This window comes from Pangasianodon hypophthalmus, chromosome 3 (assembly GCF_027358585.1).
Source record: "Pangasianodon hypophthalmus isolate fPanHyp1 chromosome 3, fPanHyp1.pri, whole genome shotgun sequence".
NCBI classification, from domain to species: domain Eukaryota; kingdom Metazoa; phylum Chordata; class Actinopteri; order Siluriformes; family Pangasiidae; genus Pangasianodon; species Pangasianodon hypophthalmus.
The window spans coordinates 10,675,950-10,690,995 of NC_069712.1; the positions used below are offsets into that span (position 1 = coordinate 10,675,950).

The 15,046-nt window shown below is 41.8% G+C and overlaps 1 protein-coding gene across 17 annotated transcripts in view; it reads right to left on the reverse strand.

Moving 5' to 3' along the window:
* The window catches only part of ndst2a (N-deacetylase/N-sulfotransferase (heparan glucosaminyl) 2a), a 116,060-nt gene that overhangs the window by 34,660 nt on the left and 66,354 nt on the right, over positions 1–15,046 (reverse strand). For 7 of the 17 annotated variants that reach the window (XM_053232953.1, XM_034302804.2, XM_034302800.2 and 4 more), the window contains one exon: positions 4,281–4,376. The exons of 4 other annotated variants lie outside the window; for them this stretch is intronic. The gene's annotated coding sequence lies outside the window, so the exon portion shown is untranslated. The remainder of the gene's footprint in view (positions 1–4,280; positions 4,377–15,046) is intronic. 6 more of the 17 variants (XM_034302807.2, XM_034302805.2, XM_034302801.2 and 3 more) reach the window with 1 other exon arrangement.

The window sequence follows — 15,046 nt, forward strand, 5'->3', positions numbered from 1 at the left end:
ACGTTGCTGTTGATGGGCATTACCACTCCATCTGAGCCCCCCTATTTCACCTAAAACTCTACCATTCAGTACAGCTTACTCAGGTTCATGTGCAGGCCAACTTCTCAGAATCAGACCTGCAGAGAAATATTCAGAAAGCACCAAGCTGTTAAATCATATGGGCTTGGAAATAGCTGGGCTCAATTAGCACACCAGATTTGAATTTTATTAACGTATTTTCACCTAGGACATACTGGACTCACACTCAGTGTTGTCATTAATAGTATTTCTAGACAGCTGTATAATAACCATATAATTTCACAAGCTCCATAGTAAAATGTAATATGGTCATGCTTCAGTTATTGCATGAAAGTTAACAAACTAGATGCCGATGGTCGTATGGCATTTCAAACATGGCACAGGAGATAGAGGACACAAGACCACGGTCAATTAAGACGTTATTGAAAAGCTGTACCATGCAACGATAAGCAAAACTTCAATAACGTCAAGAAAGATACAGCATTTGAATGATCAAGATCAATATTCTGATAAACTGTGTTCACAATATACTTCTCTGATATATCACAGATATCTTTTTTGCTACATTTAATGTTATTATTTTTTAAACAACAATTATAAACCTCAAGCAGCTGGTTTGATGGTAATTTTCTTTTACTTAACATGTTTTAAAAAAAAGTCTCTTTCATTTATTTTAGTGGACATTAAATAAAATTATCATTTGGCTCAGTTTATTTATTTATTTTTTTTATGCAACTACTGTCAGTTTGGTAGCACATATGCATTGTATTTTGTAAAAAAAGCTATATGTTCTTGTCACTCCTACTCTGAAAGTAGCACAAAGCTTTAAAAAAGATGAACTGTTTGTTGTTTCTCTTGAACATAAATATATAAAAAAATAATACATAAATAAAAAAACTCTCAAAATTGACTGTAGTTTCCATTACTTTTTGTAAAAGTAATTGACAAAACATGAACCTAGTAGTTGCATCATAATGTTTAAAATCCTCAGCAACACTGCTGTGCATGGTACACTCATACCATTGGCATAAGCACTGTACACTTCCTGGTCAATTTATTAGACACACCTTCCATGTTGGTCCATCTCGTTGTGCCATTTGAGACTAGTGCATTTTACCATGGATATCTTATGTTAATGATCCTCTAGCCTTACATCAGTGGTCAGTTTCTTCACAGGACCACTGCTGGCTGGATATTTTTGGCTGACGGACCATTTTTAACATAGCAGTGACAGTAAGCAACCCTTTCAACACCTGATACACTTGGACCAGTTCAACAACCACTAAGACGCTATTACCATGTCAGTGTCACTGCCGTACTGAGAATGATCCATCACCATCATCTTCCATTTTTTTCCTCCAAGGTTTTCCATATTACCATCTAAGAAGTCATTGTTTCTGAAATGTTGTAAAGATGGTTTGGTGTGGGTCTCATCCCAACCCAACCCAAAACCTACTGGATATATACAATATGCCCAAAAGTTTGTGGACACCTGATAATCACGCCCAGTACGTGGATCCTCCCCAAACTGTTGCCTCAAAGTTGAAAGCACACAATTGTCTAGAATGTCTTTGTATATTGTAGCATTAAGAATTTCCCTTCACTGGAACTAAGAGGTCTAAACATGTTCCAGCATGACGATGCTCCTGTGCACAAAGCAAGATCCATGAAGACATGGTTTGCCAAGTTGGTGTGGAAGAACTCGAGTGGCATGCACAGAGCCCTGACCTCGGCCCCACTGAAAACCACTGGGATGAACTGGAACTCTGACTGCACTCCAGGCCTCCTCAGCCGACATTAGAGCCTTCACTCTTCAATGCTCTTACGGCTGAAAATTACAAAATCTAGTGGAAAGCCTCCAGAGAAAAATTGGAGGCTGTTACAGCAGCAAAGGGAGGACCAGGTCCATACTAATGCCCATGGTTTTGAAACGAGATGTTCAAGGACAGATTGGGGTGTAATGGTCAAGTGTCTACAAACTGCTCGCCATATAGTGTACTTCCTGCTCAACCAAACGTTTACATGATGCACAACACTGCATTCACAACACTACATGCTTGAGACTTACTTTATTTTGGGAGCCTACATGCGTGAGATTTACTTTATTTTGGGAGCCTACATGCGTACGTTGTAGTAGTACTGTGTTACTTACTTTCTCCCCCCAGAAAGATAAGAGCTCATTAACAAAATGGCATCAACAAACAACAGATCAGAGATTCGGATTAAGTGAAATGTTTCGGCACTGACGAATTAGCAGACTGGAGGTCTAAGTAGCTTTAAAAAAACAGCAATCTGACAAACAACATGGGCCAACAACTCCCAACAAGACTGGATTGATGTGAGAGATACCAGAAAAATAACAGCAAATCAAGTTAGCTTTTATCACAGCCGACTCTATCGCTGTTCGCTGATTGTCTCTTTGTGGCCTGCACCTTTAAAAACACAGACAGCAGCCATAATAAGAACAAGGTTTACTGAAGACAGAGTGAATTAAGGGCAATTTCTTTTGTGCTGCTCAAGGAAGAGTAGATGTAATTTCAGGTAAAAGACATAAGCACCAGTGTTGTTTGGGGCTTGTGGAGAGCACTGACTTCTCCCTACTGATCCACACATATAATTGTCTGAAATGTACTTTAATAAAAAGCACCACAGTCAACACAACAGAATGGACCTGATATAACTTTCACCACAGACAAATTTTACTGGTTGTCAAAAAGCAACTTTTAATATATTTTTTATTCTCACTTTCTCACAATTTTAGTGACAATTCCCATAAGCTCTCCGCTATCACATGACAGCTACCAACCAGGGAGGGGGAAGGGTAACGTATGCTTCCTCTGAACCACACAAGGCCAGCCAACTGCATCTTTCTGCTGCTCATGTTGCGTCACAGTGCAGCTGAACACGCTCTGAGAAAAAGCGCTACCTGTCTTCTGCACATATGAGCCCACAGACGCCCAGAATTGCTTAGTATAGCTTTTGATGGACAGGGGAGAGAGTAATACATTCCTTCCCCTTTAGAGTGCAGGGCCAACTCTCTTACACTCCCAGCTAACAGATGAATGTGGCATCATCAGGATTTGAAGTGATAATAGGATGAATGTTTTTGCTTTGCACCTTTCATGGGGTGCTCAATAATCATGAATAATTATTTACATGTTTACCTGGGGAAACGTAATTTTTTACTTAGGAAAAAAGCTCTATTCACTTATAATTTCATATGGACAATTGTTTAGCAGTCAATTAGAGTTTGAAAGATGGAACTGTATAACCATATAAATCCATAATTACAGTCCAACTGATACACTAACAATACAGGTCTTCGGATGAGACAGGCATAAGAGAAGGTTTTGCCAAAGCTATAATGATGGTAAAGTTATTCATACTTTTACTAAATGTTTATTGTATCCATTCATGCATCACCATCTTAATTGTTTTGAGCCACTAACCACAAGTAGTCCCATGTGTGAAAGAATGAATTATAAACAAATTTATAATAAATAATAATAAATTCAAAATAAAAATTTCACTTTTTTAGCGCCACAATGACAACCCACCAGGGACCATGATGCAACCAGCAGGTTAAGAACCCCTGCTCTTCACGAACAATTTCATGAAAGCCTTCTATAAAAATCTCTTGCATAAATGTTTACTGACCGCTCCAACAGGTGCCTATAAACTTCCATTATAAGTTTTGAGTAAAGAGGCTTTCTGTTCTTCTCTCAGTAATGTGTTGAAATTTCTTTTCCAATGTAATTCCACATACAATGTGATGGATAGTACTTTGGCTGATAACTGCTAGTGAATTTCTTTAGCCCTTATTTAAAAAAAAAAAAAAAAGACTGGCACTTGGGGGGGAAAAAAAGCTGGTACAAAGTTCAGCTTGAAGCAGAGTTAAATATGAGCCTCCGCTATATATACACAGTGCTACTGACTGACGACAAGAAAGATCAATGGACACATAATTCACTCAAAGAGTCACTGAGAGCATAAAATATCATGATCATCATCATTATGGCTTCATCAGGTCTGAAAGATAAGAGACATGATTATTGCTTTAGTCATCCATCTCAGCCATCAGTACAGCCAGGCCCTGAATGGAGATGCAGAGGAAACACTGACGAGCAGCACACAGTGAAACAAAAGACAGAGACAATACACAGGTTAGGAAGGGAAAAGGCCAAGAACATAGACAAGGAGAAAGACACTAAATGTCAGTTACACAGATATATAAAAGGAAAGAGTGATATAAGAAGGCTAACCTTACTTCTTGATGTGGACGGGGCTTCCTTTGGTCAGTCACTTAATCCGTCAGCTTCTCCTCTAATTGTGTAAAAATGTGCAATAAATCCAGGTTTCTGTAATGAGGACAGAAGGGACGGCAAGGTTAGGCTTTGACGGATGACTCTCCGTGTAGCTGTGCCACCAGGCAGTCAATATTTGCTCTCTCTTTCATTTTGTGTGTGTGTGTGTGTGTGTGTGTGTGTGTGTGTGTGTGTGTGTGCGCTTTTCTCCTAGACTCTGACCTACAGACAAACACACTGGGGTGAAGTGGGTAACACATTGTGTATCAACTCAGAATTAACACCACCCCTCTTCCCAATTAGACATATCGAGGTCATTTTGTGCAGTTTGATCCAGCACACACACACACAAACGCAGAGCAGACAGGCCCAAGAGAGTGAAAATTGATTGAGGGGAGCGTGAGAGTGATCTGTCTGGGACTTGCGTTGGAATTCTAGTCTAGTTAAAGCTCACACGTTCACACACACGGCAAGCAGAATTTGCTTATTAACACACTTTTCTGTAGTACAGAGAAGATTCCAATGAAAGCAGAACGGCAGCGAGAATGTGAGAGTGTGTGTGAAGACAAGGGTGGATAGAGAAACGTTCTCAGGCAGCGAGGCACTTCCATGGTAAGCGTGCATATTACCCAGTTTGCATCTGGCGTCCTGGGGCTCCATTAGTGCTAGTAGTTTTATTCTACAGCACATATGGTCAGGAAGAGAAAGAAGAGACAGGGGTACTCACACTCGGGGGGAGAAAACAGCAGAAAACATGACAAAGGACACACGGGAGGCTCCTTTGTACTTGTTGATGTGGAATGAGGTTTTAAAGTTTAATGGAGCTCAGGGAGACAGTAGATTTTTCCTCTTAGGACAGAGCGAGGGAGGGCAGGCTAACAGCACACACACAAAAATGTGAGGAGACCAATGACCAATCAAACACACACACACACACACACACACACACACACACACACACACACACACAGAAAGACAGACAGACAGAGAGAGAGAGAGAGAGAGGGGAAACATGTCACTGCAAACCACAACAGAGCTACACAACACTGAAAAGCTAAACATTTAATTTATCAGACTAAAAGGAATGTTTCAAACGTTCTTTACCCCAGCTCTTACACACACACACACACACACACACACACACACACAGTGTTACTATCCTCATGAGGACCTTCCATGTACAATAACTACTGCAGTTTATTAATGTTCTGCCTACACCTAATACTAACCTTAACCTAAACCACATTAACCAAAAGGAAACCTTTTTCCCTATTTTTTAAATAAAAGCTGCAGTTTTTGTGTATATATATATATATATATATATATATATATATATATATATATATATATATATATATATATATATATATATATATATATATAGCCCACTAAAGGTTAGAATCAATTCCTTGTGGGGATATTTGGTCCTGACCAAGACATAAAAACGTACACACACACGTACACACACACGTACACACACACGTACACACACACGTACACACACACGTACACACACAGACAAAGCAGTGCCTGGGTCCCAGTGAGAGCTACGTTCCACCCTCCAGTGCTTATCCTAATATTGATACTGAGGAAAAACAAACTGAGGCTATCAGCAGTCATAGAACACCAACACTAACACAGCTATCCTCCCCATTCTTTCTCTCCAATCAGCCTCTCTTCCATCCATCTTATTCTCCCACACAATGATTTGATCCTCTCTTGTCTCTGCTCCATACAGGAGCTCAACTGCACACCTTCTTGCCTGAATTCAGAACTATAGTGAGTTGAGTTTATCAGTCGCGTTACAGGGACCTTGATTGTCTAACCTGAAATCTTTTAGCCACTGGAGTGCCATGCTGATTGGATAAATGAGTAGAAATGGTGTCTATAAATCAGATATTAAAGCTTCAAACAGCTCGGGATCAATACGCTCTCATCATCACACTGTCCACTGGTGCACTATCGAGCCTTCCACACTGCCAGCATTATTTCGTCAACATACTCAGACAGGCACATGTATAAGACTTTGCCTGATCACATACACACACACATGCCTCTATGAACAAACACTTTCTATGAACACATGACAGATCATGTTGACTAAACGGGATTACTATTACTAATATGACAGCACCACACCCATGGACACTTTTTTGGCTGTTTTTTAATTTTATTTACAAACTAGTTCATGGGTAATTTAGGGTTGGGTGACTCTTCTGTCAGTAATGAGGGATGTCATTTTTAGTACTGTCTGCTGTGGAGCAGCTGCAACCCATCGTCACTATGCAGATAAACCACTTAAGTCTGAATTTGTCTCTTCGCATATTGTAAGCTGTCTGATACTCATAAGTGCGCTCTGATTCATGTAAGAACATCTGTGACTCAGTGAATTTGCCATCAGATTAACTCATGCGAGGTTGGATCTAGTAAGTGATGCTGTTAAGTCCCTTTCCTGTGAACATTTTGTAACTTAATAGAAGCAAATGGAAACAAGTACGGAAAGAGTGAATTATAAAATTACATGAAAGCTTTGCTTTCCCAACTACACGTTGGGTATTTTGGCACAAGTGCTACTCGCTAATTCAACAGCTCCTTTGCAATTAGACTGTATGCTGTATTATTATTATTATTATTATTATTATTATTATTATGGTTTGTTGTTCCTGAATCTTGGACTACATCTGGTTTGGCCTTAAGTCTCACCGGACGGATACTGTGGCATTATATGAACGAGTCCAATACCACAACCAGACAGGAAACATCAAGGGATGGAGAAAGTGTAGCACAGCTCCAAGTCCAATGACAGAAGAGAAGATTAGAAAATGATTATATTTATTGTGGCCTGTGCAGGGCCAGAAGCCTGCGGCTGCCCTGTCGGCTACAGCAGACCATTTCTCACTAGCTCATGAAAAGACCAGCGGACTGGGAAAAGCAACAGGAAAATTCCCTTAAAATGTAGCAGTCGCAGTGACATGTTATTAGCCGAGCACTGGCTTCAATCTGAGCCCGGGCCATGTGGGCCGACCAGGCACAGGAACGGGGTGGGGGGAGTTGCACGCGCTGGCCCTGCCAATCACAGGACTGGCAACAAGCATAAACTCCTAGTTATGCCTCGCGTCAAAAGCAAGTCAGAATAGCGGAAGCAGGTAAACACCCAAAAAGCAACATCGTTTAAAAGTAAATCCCATTCTTTGAGCAGATTGAGGAAGGAGTTCTACATGACAGGCATTTGGATGCCTGCTAGGCATCATAAGGGAGAGATAAGACCTGCAATTCTATCAGATCCCCAAAGAAGCACTCAGCCTCTCAAATAGCATTTCATCATCCCCAATACAAAGACAGGAGTGGAGGCACTGGAGACAGGGCCAACAGACAATCCTTTAAAAGCACAGCACTGTTTTCATCTCATCTCCTAATCCCAACAAATGCTCTGCATCACTTCAGCTCAATTCAAACTCTGTGCGAATCTGGACAATCAGTGGCTTTTCAGAAATCTAATCTGAACAGTGAACTCATCTGTCTGGTCATAATCTATTTGGATGTAATCCTTACAGAACTACTGTGCTCACTCTGAGGCAGTATCAAGTTAGTTTGTTTTTCTGCATGGGGTTCTTTAGCACACTGAAAGGTAAAACAAAGGGAGCATCCAGGCCCTGTGGCACATCACACCAGTTTATCACAAACTTTATGAGGCTTGTTTGCTTTTGGGAAGAACGGGGATGTTTTTTCATTTGGCTGCCAGACAGAACACAAGCGCCACCACGTCCACTGTTGCCAGGAAGCTAAAATCTGCAAATAGATTTTATGTGCCTCAATAAATCCTTGAAAGTAACAAGGCAAAAAAAGGTTGTTAAGTTTGAATCCTTTACTGTAATAGAGAAGGGCCAAGATTAGCTTGTTTTTCTACTCACACAAGCTGAGGGTTTATCAGAAACCTCAAGCATCACTCAAAGAGAAAGCATTAGTGTGGAAAAAAACACTGCTGAAAACAATACACAAGGAATGACAACGAAGTATGAAGAAAAATGTGGCGTTAAGAGGATCAAGCATTAAAGGAAAAGACAGAAGTGCTAACTTTGCTAACTAGGAAATCTTAGGAGGTGATGAAAAAAAAAGCCCTAGTGTATTTTAAGGGGCAAAACAGCTACTTTTTTTCTTCTTGTGTGATTAATACTTAATAATTAGTTGCTCTTTCTTTTTTTTAATTTGACCAAAGAAACCACATTCCAACTCCCTTGTTTTCGATTGGCTCACAAGTTCACCTAAATAAAGTCGGTGCTGTTGCAAAAGCAACTGCTAGCAGAATAAATCAGTGTCCTTCACATCCCAAACATCCCACATTACAAAGCAAAAAAGATGACCTTTCAAGTGACCTCTGTATCGCCAAGCCGCTCAAAAGATTAACAAGATTTTATAAAAGGGGCAGGAAGTCTCCCAGACCTTCAATTTAATAGGCATATAACATACTACAGCCTGTGAAGCAAGGTATGTAGCATCAAGTTAGGGCTCCACATCAAAAACAAGAACATGATGGAGACACAAGAAGGAAGCTAACTCTAGGTTCAACAGTTTATCTAATCACCGTTCATTATGCAACTGAAAAAGTTACTTATAACCCGAGGCTTTTCCAGAGGTGTTGCAACATGACCCATCTGCCGCTCTCCACACTTCAACATGGCAGCTTTGAAAAAGCGCAAGAAGTGGTCTATGGTCAGCCCTACTGTGGATAAATAAAGGTTTAAGGATTAACAGCATGCCATCAAATTGATGGCCTTCATAAATCCCTTGCTCAAGGGCATCGCAGTACAACCCACAGTCCATAAACTGCCTGCAACACTGTGAAGCCTAGGCAGTACAGCGTGTGTGAGGCTTCTGTCCTGCGGTTACAATGATACAGAGTGCTTCAGATTGTATCATGATCCCTGCAGTGTGCCTTACACTGGAACGTCTGTTGGTGGACAGAAGACCTGTCAATTTTCAGCACATCTGATAAATAATGGAGCACAAAGACAAGGACAAGACATTGAACCCTGCGTCATTCTGACAGCCAAAGACAGTGCGACACATCAGAGAAAGAAAAAAAAAAAAACTACTCTGGAAAAAGACAGAAGCGTTCATCAAAGACATAACAATAGCTGACCCCTGACCCAGCTGTCTTGACTGACTCAATCAAGTTCCTTCCACAACTTTCCATTAAAGTTGAGTGCTTTCAGCCCTGCAGCCACATTTTACACCTTCCAAAGCACAAGAAAATTAAGGTTCTTCTGTGACTCACAGCTGTGGGATGACAGCTAGCCAGCCAACAGACAGAACACAGATGACTTCTTTAACACTCCCTAGCCACACATACAAGTTATTGTTCTTGTGACGTGTGTATGGTAGCTAAATCAAGTCAAGTGGAGTTTATTGTCATTTTAGCCATATACAAGTACATAGTGAAACGAAACGACGTTTCTCCAGGACCAAGGTGCTACATGAGAAACAGAATGTATTTTTGATAGACTTCAAAGCACTATTGTAAGTCGCTCTGGATAAGGGCGTCTGCCAAATGCCATAAATGTAAATAAATGTAAATGTAAACACAGAACAACACAGAACTACAAGGGACTACATAAATTATACAGTAAAGTGCACAAGTGCAAACATGTGCAGACAGCACAAAACAGTACAAGACAGTACAATGACTACTGGGACAGACAATGGGCATAGCAAGTCCCAGTGCAGCACCGACCAGTACACAGTTCTGTTTAAAGTGAACCTAGTGACAATAGTGCAAATAGTACAAGAGTACAATACAAGTAGCTGAAATAGTGTAAACATAAGAGTAACCATAAGAGTAGCAGCCTATGAACAGTATAATATAATGAGTAGTGTAGCAGCATAAACATGTGCAAAAACTTGCAAAAAAAATTGCTGAGAGGATGGAGGATGCTCAGTTGTGTGTGTATATTGGTGTATGTGTGTGTATTCCTTCAGAAGTGTTTCTGAGTATTGGAGGTATGTGTGTGTGTTCCTTCAGTCCAGCTACTGAGTATTGAGGAGTCTGATTGCATGGGGGAAGAAACTATTGCACAGTCTGGTCGTGAGGGCCCGAATGCTTCGGTACCGTTTACCAGACGGCAGGAGGGTGAAGAGTGTGTGAGAGGGGTGTGTGGGGTCATCCACAATGCCGGTGGCTTTGCCGATGCAGCATGAGGTGTAAATGTCCGTGATGGAGGGGAGACAGACCCCGATGATCTTCTCAGCTGTCCTCACTATCCGCTGCAGGGTCTTGCGATCCGAAACGGTGCAATTCCCAAACCAGGCAGTGATGCAGCTGCACAGGATGCTCTCGACAGTCCCTCTGTAGAACATGGTGAGGATGGGGGGTGGGAGATGTGCTTTCCTCAGCCTTTGCAGAAAGTAGAGATGCTGCTGGGCTTTCTTCATTATGGACAATAAATAATGTTATGCTAACATGTATACCTAACCTCAGAACCCCAAATGGAACTGCATGCCTCTTTTGGGTTTGCAGATAAAAGCTATATTATTTTGTAAGCAAAGTCCTTCTTTACAGAGACCAGCTCAACGCTCCCACAAGGTCAAAACTGTCAGGCATTCCCTTGATTATGGGGACATCGGTCAGAAACTGCTAAATATCTACACACAATCACATGTATATTTAGAGACACGGGTACTTGCCCATCACAATTTGTGATGCAGCCGCAAATTTAATTTGCAGAGAAGGAAAAATAAAAGGGCCGGTCAGGAGATAAGGCTAATGGCACTTTCAGTCTATATGTCCTTGCAGGGACGTGCAGAGACGATAGCAGTGCAGGAAGTGAGGGAGGGCTTTGCTGCCTGCTGGAAGCTTCAGTCCAGCAGATAAGAGCTTTATTCATCCAGCACCATGTAACTTCTGGCTTCACCGATTAACTCAAAAAGAGTATGAAAACCCAAATAGACATGGTCCCTGTGACTATGATCAGAACTTCCCAATCCTCAGTGTAATGGAAGTGTGGAGCAAAGAGTGAGTCACAAGGTCTCAGAGGATCAGAGATATTCGAGTAGTTTGGGCCGTCAGTGTTGCACCCCTTGCCACACGACACTTGGCCCTTTAGTGAGCTCCTGTGGGAAACAGTGACTGCCCTGACTGCTGCAGTCTGGACATGGAACAATGACAGGACAGTGCCGGATGATTTGCTTAAGTAAAGCACATTTCTTTATAAAGCACATTTAAAACAATGTCTATTAAGTACAGTTGCTGCACGAAGTCCATGTATATAAATATTTTCCACCAGTTACTGCTCTCAAACGCTTTAGCCAATAACATTTGCAGATCTACGTATACACACTAATTCAAACACAAACAATATGCACTCATTCCCAAAGGTTACATGGAATAAAAGTATGTTTTGATTTTTGAGGTATAGAAGCTGTATGTATACAAAGCACGCCTGTAATGGGGCGTGGACCAGTCAATTTAGGGCTTATGAACGAACAAACAAACACACACCTTACCTTATTCTGAATCCTAAAATGAATTAGGTGAAATTAGACAGATATTAGAGAAAGCTATAAGAGAGAGAAAAAATTATAGATTGTGAAAACTTCCAAGCAAGCAAAATAAAAGAGAAACACAAAAGAGAAATGTTTCTATCCATTGCATAGTTATATAACAATGTTCTTTTCAGCTGGGTTTAGTCTGTAAATACTAAATACAAACATGCAAACATTACAAGTCCAAACATTTCCAATGAACAAATCAAATGCAAATGGCATACTTCAGAAATGACTCAATCATGACTGCTTATTTTGCCAGAATGCAGCCACCTGGTGTTGCTGATGCAAACGTTTTGCCAAAAACTCCAACGTGCAGTGTGACTACATGTCGCAGTCCAAAATATACTTTAGAATGAACCTGGCGCACACTTTTCCCATCATCTGAAAAAGTTCATCCATCCGTCCATTTTCAGTACTGCTTATCCTACACAGGGTCATGGGGAGCCTGACGCCTATCCCAGGGGACTCTGGGCACAAGACGGGGGAAACTGTGGACGAGGTGCCAACCCATCACAGGGCACAATCGCACACACATTCACTCACTGCAGACCATTTAGAGATGCCAGTGCATGTCTTTGGACTGGAGGAGGAAATCAGAGTACCCACAGGAGACCCTGAAGAACTGGCAGAACATGCAAACTCCGAGCACATAGGAAGGAGGCGGGAATCAAACTCCCAACCCTGGAGGTGCAGAGAAAACGTGCTAACCACTAAGCCACCATGCCCTCCTGAAAAAGTCCAGACGTTATATGTTTAAAGAAAAAAAAAAAGAAGAAAAAAAAAAGAACCATAAGCAGCATCCATAAGCAGCATTAATAACAACTGTGTTAAACAGAAGGAAAGAGTGATATGGGCATATATAAATATCAAAATGCTAAAACTGTTCCTGCCATCAAAAGTGCTGAACACCCCCTGAAAAAAACAATACACAATTTACCCATAAACTTCCACTGAGTGTTCCCATTAAGCACAATTTATCAGCACTGACAAACAGTTTCTTTTAGGTTTGCTTTTTTCTATCTGCTGTGTGCTAATTTGTTTTCAGATACAAGAACTCCTCGGTAACAATGTTGTCTGATGACAGCACATGCTGTCCATCACATGGATAAAAGTTTATACTTTACCAGGTAATGATATTTTCACTGCATCTTTTTCACTGCGGGGAAAAATGATGCGTCATTGCAGCACGGTACAGTTGGTCTCAGTGTGCAGGTGTTCACAAAAAGGAAGGTGTTCACTTTTTCATGTAAAAGATTGTTTTAGGTGTGAGCAGGCTTTAAGTATGGATTAACTTAGGAAGCATTTAAAGGTGTGTGAGATTATATGGGAGCTTGTACTTCATGGTAAGATGCACTGTAATCTCAGGTCATCATTCAACAATAACTGACCAGGTCAACTGATAAACATCTATTTCATTTAATCACAGATAACAGTTGAATAGAAAAAGCACAGACAATTCAGTTAAAACAGAGGCATTTGAAGTGCATGACACCAGCAAGGTGAATACCCCAAGTCCAAAGTTTAAGAGCCAAACAACCCCATACAATGACAGCATGTAGTCTCTCTCTCTCTCTCTCTCTCTCTCTCTCTCTCACACACACACACACACACACACACACACACACACACACACACACACACACACACACACCAGAATGCCTCATGCTAACAAACAAAGCACTGTATTTCTGTACTTGGGTTTCAGCTCATTTGCTTCACATTCATTTATGCTCTTTACACTTACTCACACACTCTCTCACACACTCTCTCACACACTCTCTCACACACTCTCTCACACACTCTCTCACACACACACACACACACACACACACACACAAGACGCAAGCAGGAACACAGCAAGCAGGAGGGGTAAAGAGATGCAGGCAAGGGAGTGATGAAGACAGAGATTAATAGGACAGGAAGTTTCCGGAGCACATCTGTTTGTGACTGCGACAAGGCCATTCAGGTCCTGAAAAATGTGCCCTGCCACGCCACAGCGCCTGTGGCCAAACACACAGACAGCAATATATCTCAGATGAGTGGTGCAAGCACCACACACACACACACACACACACACACACACACTAACGGCATGGCTCTGCCACCACAACAGATGAGACCCACAGAATAGCTTTGTGAGCTTTCATTACTGCAGCACACCTTAATTTAGCTTCCCGGTTCAGGCAGACAATGTTCTGGGGTAGAGAGACAGAGTTAATAATGAGCAGTGTGCCAGCCTAAGAAAGAGGAAAGACTGCACCTGGCTTCTTAGCCTCAGAGGAATTCCTGTCCAAGTGACATTTGACCCTTCAAAGCCAACATGGACTTGTGCTCTCCTGACAGCCCCTCATTAGCTTGGGTGGTGTCCCCTTAACTAATGCCACCTAAACAAGGTCTCAGTCTTCTTAGTCAGTCCCGTTCAAATCATGCCCCAAGGCTGCAACACCGGAGAAGCCCATTTTAGCATATAATCAGTGTCTGGGAAGAGAAAGGGAGACAGGCAGGCAAAGAAAGTAGGCAGGACAGACTGACGTAAAGCAGTGGATGTATGTGACAGTGTTCCTGCGTGAGCTTCAGGCGGGACAGGAAAGTGATCCAGGCAGCTCCGGCTGTTGCAACAGGCCCCGTATAAACCACGCACAGAAGGAGAGAATAGCCACAGGCTGTGGAGGTGCAGCAGAGCAGAGCCTACGGGATGGAGGATTACCTAAAATATTCATTGAGGTTTTGTCCCCTTCCCCATGTTGCACAGCACAGTAAATACTGGCTCCCAGAGGCCCGCTGCTTTACACACAGATTAATGCTAATCCATCTTAAAGCTGGAGGCAGCACATACACTTACCGATCTCTCTGTTAGTGTGTGTTCCTCAGAATTGTCATCATGCACAGAACGGGAAAATAGACAGAAAAAAGTAAGCAGCTAACCACAAAGAGCAGCAATGTCTGAATCACGTGTGTTTGTTAAACGAGAGTTCGGTTAATAGCAGCAAGGTCTAAGTGGCTGCTTCTCTTTTTGATGTGTGTCAGTCTCTCTGGAGCTGTACGACATGATTGCTGCCTGAGGGATAAAGAGTGGGCGAGTGTGTATGAGACCTTGGCAATGTGTGAACTCTGCACACACAGTAAAGGCTGGATTTATGCTCCATTCTGAAGCCATCAGATAGTCAGGGCACAGCAGTTCA